Genomic DNA, 6,308 nt, shown 5'->3' with positions numbered 1-6,308 from the left:
GGAAATTCTGTGTGTGCTGAAGATAGCACACAGATCTACTTTTTCTTCTCAGTTGCCTTTAACTCTCTCAATTGTACCTTTTGAAGGACGTATGCTCCTATTTTTAAAGAAGTCCAACAATGCTCTTTTTTACAGTTGTCCTATTGGCATTTAGTTTAAGAGATCTCTATATTCAGCATCTTCTAAAAGCTTTACTGTTGTACTTTTACCTTAGTTAATAATCTATCTAGAATGGATTTTGGTCTACGACAGAAGTCACATTTTTTTTTTCCCATGTGGACTTCAGCTGGCATCATTTATTGAAAAGATCATCCTTTCCCCACTCTTCCGCCTTGTCAGCTTTGTGAAAAATCAAGTGACCATATACACGTGAACTGTTTGGGGATTCTTTTCTGTTCCATTGGGTCGTCTACCACAGTAACAATTCCATGCTGTCTTTTGCCATTTTGTACTAAGTTTTGGTGTCTGGTAAAGCAAGTTCTTCCACTTTGTTTTTCTTAAGGCTTTCCTTGACTACTTGTGGCCCTCAACATTTATAAATAAATTTTAGAGTCAGTGTGTTAGTTTTTTGTATGAAACAAAAGGAAATCAAACAGTGCCTATTGGGCTTCTGATTGGGATTGCTTTGAATCTTCTTTCTTTTCATGAAAGAAAATTCAAGTGAAATTTTATCTCTGGATTTGGGAAGAAAGACATATATTTTATTTTTCCAGAATCCTGAGAGATACAGAGCCATGATAAATAGAAACCCAATAATCCCTTATTTTAAATTTTTTTTAGCAAAATAGTTTATTTATGCAGATAATATCTCAGTTTTGAAAGGCTTCTGGTAAGCTTATTAAGTAAACTGTTTTTCTAAAACAACTATGACGCTTTATTATCTAAGCAGCTGGACATTTCCTGTTGCTTTGAACATGAGGGGAAACCAACAAATCAGGATCCATTAGGTTGAGTCTGATTCCTGGGGAGAGGAAAGAGGCTTTGTGTAATAATACATTTTTCAGTTTTTAATCCTTCTCAAAGAATATAAAGCAAATCATTTAATTGTATAAGTATTAATTATAATGTTTGTTTAAACTTGTTAAAATAATGGTTATATAATCAATTATATGATATAATTACAGTGCATAAAAATTACTGAATTGTCATGAGAACTGGATGTGATTCTGGCAAGTTATGAACACTCTCCAGGCCTCAGTTTCTCACCTGTGAAATGGGAGGGTTGAGATGAGCGCTGAAGTCCCTTCAAGAGCCAACATCCTAGTCTTCTGCCTACCCTGCATGTCCCTCCATAGTGCAAAAAACATGGCGCCATAATTATACTAGGGAAATATTTTACCTTTGACTTTCAGCCTTTTATTATGTCAAGAAAGTTTCAATGTTTTGTATGTTAAAAAAAATCTTTAAGGGAATCATCTAAAAGATCTTTATCAACATTGAAAAATCCATACTCTATAAAAATCACCAAAAAATGTAGCGTAGTTCAAACTTCCAGCTACAAGATGAGTAAGTCCTGAAGATAAAGTACAGCATGATGACTATAGTTAAATATTGTATCGTTTATCCGAAGCTTGCTAAGAGAGTAAATCTTAAAAGTTCTCACTGCACACACACACAGAAGTAACTTTGTGAGGTGATAGATATGTTAACTAACCTAATTGTGCTAAGTATTTATATATATGTTTATATATATATGTATAAATCATCACATTGTATACCTTAAAACTTACATGATGATGCATGTCGATTATATCTCAGTAAAGCTGGAGCGGGAGAAGAATGTAGCATGATGTTGAAGCTGAACAGACAGCTTTTACATAGTATCATATGTGTGTATAGTCTTGAGGACCACTAGAATAGAAATAAAGTTCGGTGAAGATAAGAGGCATAGTTAGACTCTCACTAAATTAAGTGCTTTTCAGTGAGACTGAAATATCTTCGAAACTCACTTTCCCAGCAGCTGTTTTTTCCCAACTGGGAAACATCACATATGTTTAATAAGACCCAGCCCAGTTCCCCAAATTATTTTTAATTCTGGCTTTCTCTAGGTGCTCAGACATGCTCCTATGTTCTTTTAGCTTTTCATATTTCCCGCCACTCAAGTCTGCTAATGTATTAGTTATGAATACAACAAAATGCTATATTCTCAGCTAAATTAACCCCCCATTGTTCAGGTCTCTGAGTACAAGGTCAAGAACAAGATCACTAATTCAACTGAAATGAAAATGTTAATAGAGTTACAGCTCTGCACTCGGCATAGGAAAATGGAATAAGGCCAGCCAGCCATCCCTAAACGTAGTGAAGAACAGCTTTTTGTTACAGCTGAGACACTCTGACTTCATGTAAATGTCAGCTTACTGATTAAAAGACCCACCCCACTGGCCTTCCAGATACGTGTCCTAGAAAAAGATCATAGCAACGAGGCTCATCTCTTAGCTGGCCATGGACCCAGGGTGTTTTGCTCCTAGATAAGCCAATAAAGAGGAGTGGGGTAGGGATAGCAAGAATGGAGCTGCTAAGTGTCAGTTTTCTCCTGCCCCCTAATTTTAAAGCCAGATCACTAATTCTGAGTTGAGATGTTTTCTCCTAGAGCTCTAGTTAAGTATTTACAGTTGACTCTTGTCTATTGGGGTTCAGTAGTCTCAGAACTGAGAAAAGAAATATATGCTTTGTCTATCAGATTGTAAGACCAGAGGTGACAGAAAGGGTGAACTTTACATCACTTTGATTTCACTTCCACGGGATACTCAAGAGGAAAAAACAAGAACAGATATTTGTACTCACATTTAAACTTGGGAGAAAAAAATAACTGAAATGAAATTCAAGTAATAATCTGATTACCAAAATCAAGATAACAGGTGTCCTGATCTTTTTACAATTTTTAATGTATTCAGATTATATCTATTTTAATATAATCTGTTGGTTGACATGATTAGAACAGCTTTTAGAAGCAGGAATCATGTTTAGCCATACAATTTTTCTAGTTGCATTAATTTAAGTTTTATTTTTAAACAGGGGCTTTATTATATTTAAGAACTGAATGTTCCTAGCAGCATACTCCCGAATCTCTCCTTCCAGGGCCATTTGGTTTTCAGTTATAAATAGCAAAATTTTAGTTGAAATAAAATGCTGTTTTTCATTTTGTGCCTTACAAAGTATGAACAATTATAAGACTGTGGACTTAGAACCTTAGAGAAGTCAGGGTGTGTAAAAAACTAGTCATATATTATATAAAACTAGTTTTTAAAACTATGTATTAGTCATATACATAACTAATTTTATATTATATATAACTAATATGTATAAAACTAATTTTAAAAAACTATACAGTGGCTTAGAGATGACAAAAGACTTTTATAAATGTCATCTATGTCAGGCAAGAGTTTCAAGTATATATATTCAGGTGTCTCTTCTAAACAGTCACTGAGCTGTAGTGGAGAATTATCCAGAGGGAAGAATGAGGAGCAGTAGAGGACCTTGGAGATGTCAAAAGCTCCTTTGAGACAAGGGAACATCTGTAATTCTGACTCAGTTGTACTTGCAGGTGAGGTTCCACAATGTCAGCCTTTTGCTGGCATGTCTTCCGTGAGCACCACTGATGAAACTGTATTCCAGAGCCTCACTATTCTAGGCGTGGTCCTCAGACGAACATCATCAACCATCACCTGGAAGCTTGTTCAAATGCAGACTCTCAGCCCTGTCCCAGACTCGCGGAGCCAGAATCTTCATTTTAACAAACTCCCAGGTCTCGTGCCTGCATTTTAAAGTTTGAGAAGCGTGGATCTCTTTGTCACGTGCTCTGCACAGTATTAGTTAGGGTTCAGGAAGGGAAAAACCATGGTTTTAGTGAATTACACATGAATACAATAGTCGCCATCAGAAAAGTAATCTCTCAAGTTTTGTTTAACTCAATGCTTTCCAAATGAATTTAACACAGACTCTATTTTATAAATGAAAGATGTATCAATAGCTCCTGGGACGCTGCTGTTGGTTCCTGATAAACTTCTCCTGCTAGAAGCTGATGAGGGTGGGAGAGGATGGTGAAGAACTTTACTGAATACGACTCTGTTGAATAGAAACATGGGAAGTTTATTAGAGCGTCCAGATGCCGTTTCAGAAGTGAATCAGAAGAAAGACGATGTAGAAAACCATTATAGCATGAAGGTTAATAACGTGACTGTGGATCTGCCACTGACCAGCTGTGGGATGTTAGCTAAGGGTTTTAATCTCCATGAACCTTAGTTTTCTCCTTGGCAAAATGGAGTTAATCAGAGACCCAACTTCAACTGTGATGTTCAATTTAGATATGCTCATAAGAAAGTAGCACACAGTAAAGGCCCAATAGATCTCAGTTATTATTATTGTTACTATTCTTATTATCCAGAGAGTAAAATGGAAAGAACAGTGTAAGATTATATAATTTAAAGCTTCCCTATGGTTTTAGGTTTCATTTTCCCTGATCTGTTTTGTAAAGGGATTGGCAATGAAACCCAAAATGTACACGGTTTGTGTGTTAGTTTTTAGGTACAGCAAGAACTTGGAATATTTGTGGGAACTACTCCTCTCTTAGTAGTCAGTCTTGAAGGGAGAGCAAGGCTGCTTGCTTCTGCCAGGAAGAGAGGAAAGCCAGAGAGTCCCTGAACCCACTGCAAGGAAGAGAGAGGGACATAAGGAGAGGGCTTGAGTGGGAGAGGTGGCCCTGGCATAATAGCAAAGGAAAGCTCTATGGAATTCCATGGTGCCTTTTACAAATTTTAGTGCATCTAAAAAAATGCTTCATTTAGGAGAGCTGAATCCATGCTGAGGCATGAATTCTTCTCTACTATGGTTTGTAGGTAGTCGTGGGGTGGTCCCAGCTTTAGCTTCAGTTTTGTAGAATTGCATGGATTAAGAAATACCTGAGCATTGATGATGGATTGCGGGGCGGGGAGTCCCCATCGTAAGCCTGTGCACGTGTGAGAATAAGGAAAGAACTCATGAACTCAATCTAACTCAATAAACTTGACCCACTTACAAAGTCTCAGTGTAACAGGGATGCCCACAGGCCAAGTTCAGCGGCGGTTTCAGAGGGATTTAGGGTGAAAACTGAAAATTCTGTCATGTGTCAGGGTTAGACGCTTTGGTAACTCTCCAAGTGTACGCCCTCTTCACCAGTTTCCTGGCCCTCGGGGATCCAGCTCTCTAGCGGTGGTGGGGGAAGGGTCCAGTCAGCATGGGCCACAGCCCTCCAAGCACAGTGGAACCCAGCAGAAGCAGTAACCATGCTCAACATTGGCAACTCTCCCCAGTGAAGGCGGGTCTACCCAGAAAAGACTAGGAGGTCCTACACATGCCACATGGTAGCAGTTTGGGAGCACATGTTCAATTCCCTTGGGAAAGTGTCCCAAATAGTTTTGGGGCAAACATTGCAGAAAGCTTGGGTCCTGCTGCAGCAGGGAGCACAGAAAGCCAGCAAAGTATGGGCTCTTACTACCAAACTAGCATTTTAAAACAAGACAAAATAGTTACCCTCAGAAAATGCAAAAGGTAAGTCATTATGCCTCATAATAACATAAAATAGCATACACAGAGGCAATACAATTCTACAAGAGGCTGGTTACAAATAAGAAGAGTCCAGAGCATAAAACACATTACTTACCCCACTAAGTCACCTCCCAGCTCATTCAAAGGCAGCTTCAGTGTGCTCCTGACAGCCCTTTACGTTCCTCTCCCTCCATTTTTCTGTTTCTGCCCGACTTCTCTCTTCCCAGTGTCCTGGCTCCGTCCTACAGGTGCCCCTTGTCATGAAGGTTGTGAACATTTCATTCCTGGCTCCTTCTGGAGGATGGTGATGGCTTCTTAGAGTCCCATAAGGTGTTTCAGATTCTTTAGAGTGGCTCATCCATGGCATTGGGACACCTGGTTTCTTGTTAAAATACAGGTTCTGATTCAGTAGGTCTGGGGTAGGGCCTGAGATTCTGCATTTCTGACAAGTACCCAAGTGATACCAGTGTTGCAGGTCTGCAGTCCGTGTTTTAAGCAAGAATATTCAAAAGGACAAGAAAATTTTATTCTTGCTGACGTTAATTGCCATTCATTGCATAATCTTAGATTGCCAGGGATGGAAAAAAACAGAGCAGATGAAGGAGACTGAGAACATTATCCTGCCATGCACAAGGAGACACATAGCAAACTTGAAATAATGTTCAGATACAACTCTTGTGTTGTCGAACTGCTGACAATCCATCCCTCCCCTTCCCCCACCAGCAGGATAATGATGGAACCCATAACTAGGGGTGGTGGGAGAAAGCCTGTCCTGGTGTTGGCCT

The 6,308-nt window shown here is 38.9% G+C and overlaps 1 long non-coding RNA gene across 1 annotated transcript; it reads right to left on the bottom strand.

The window, feature by feature from the left end:
- Positions 1 to 689: 689 nt before the first annotated feature.
- On the bottom strand, positions 690 to 6,003 carry LOC123614062 (uncharacterized). Its single transcript, XR_006721529.2, has 3 exons — positions 5,639 to 6,003; positions 1,731 to 1,851; positions 690 to 961 (listed from the first exon to the last, which is right to left on the bottom strand). It is a non-coding gene; the product is annotated as an uncharacterized LOC123614062 (long non-coding RNA).
- Between the last annotated feature and the right edge of the window lie 305 nt (positions 6,004 to 6,308).

This window comes from Camelus bactrianus, chromosome 20 (genome assembly GCF_048773025.1).
Source record: "Camelus bactrianus isolate YW-2024 breed Bactrian camel chromosome 20, ASM4877302v1, whole genome shotgun sequence".
NCBI lineage: Eukaryota > Metazoa > Chordata > Mammalia > Artiodactyla > Camelidae > Camelus > Camelus bactrianus.
The sequence above is the reverse complement of the archived record's forward strand: the minus strand, read 5'-3'. Positions and strand labels throughout refer to the sequence as shown.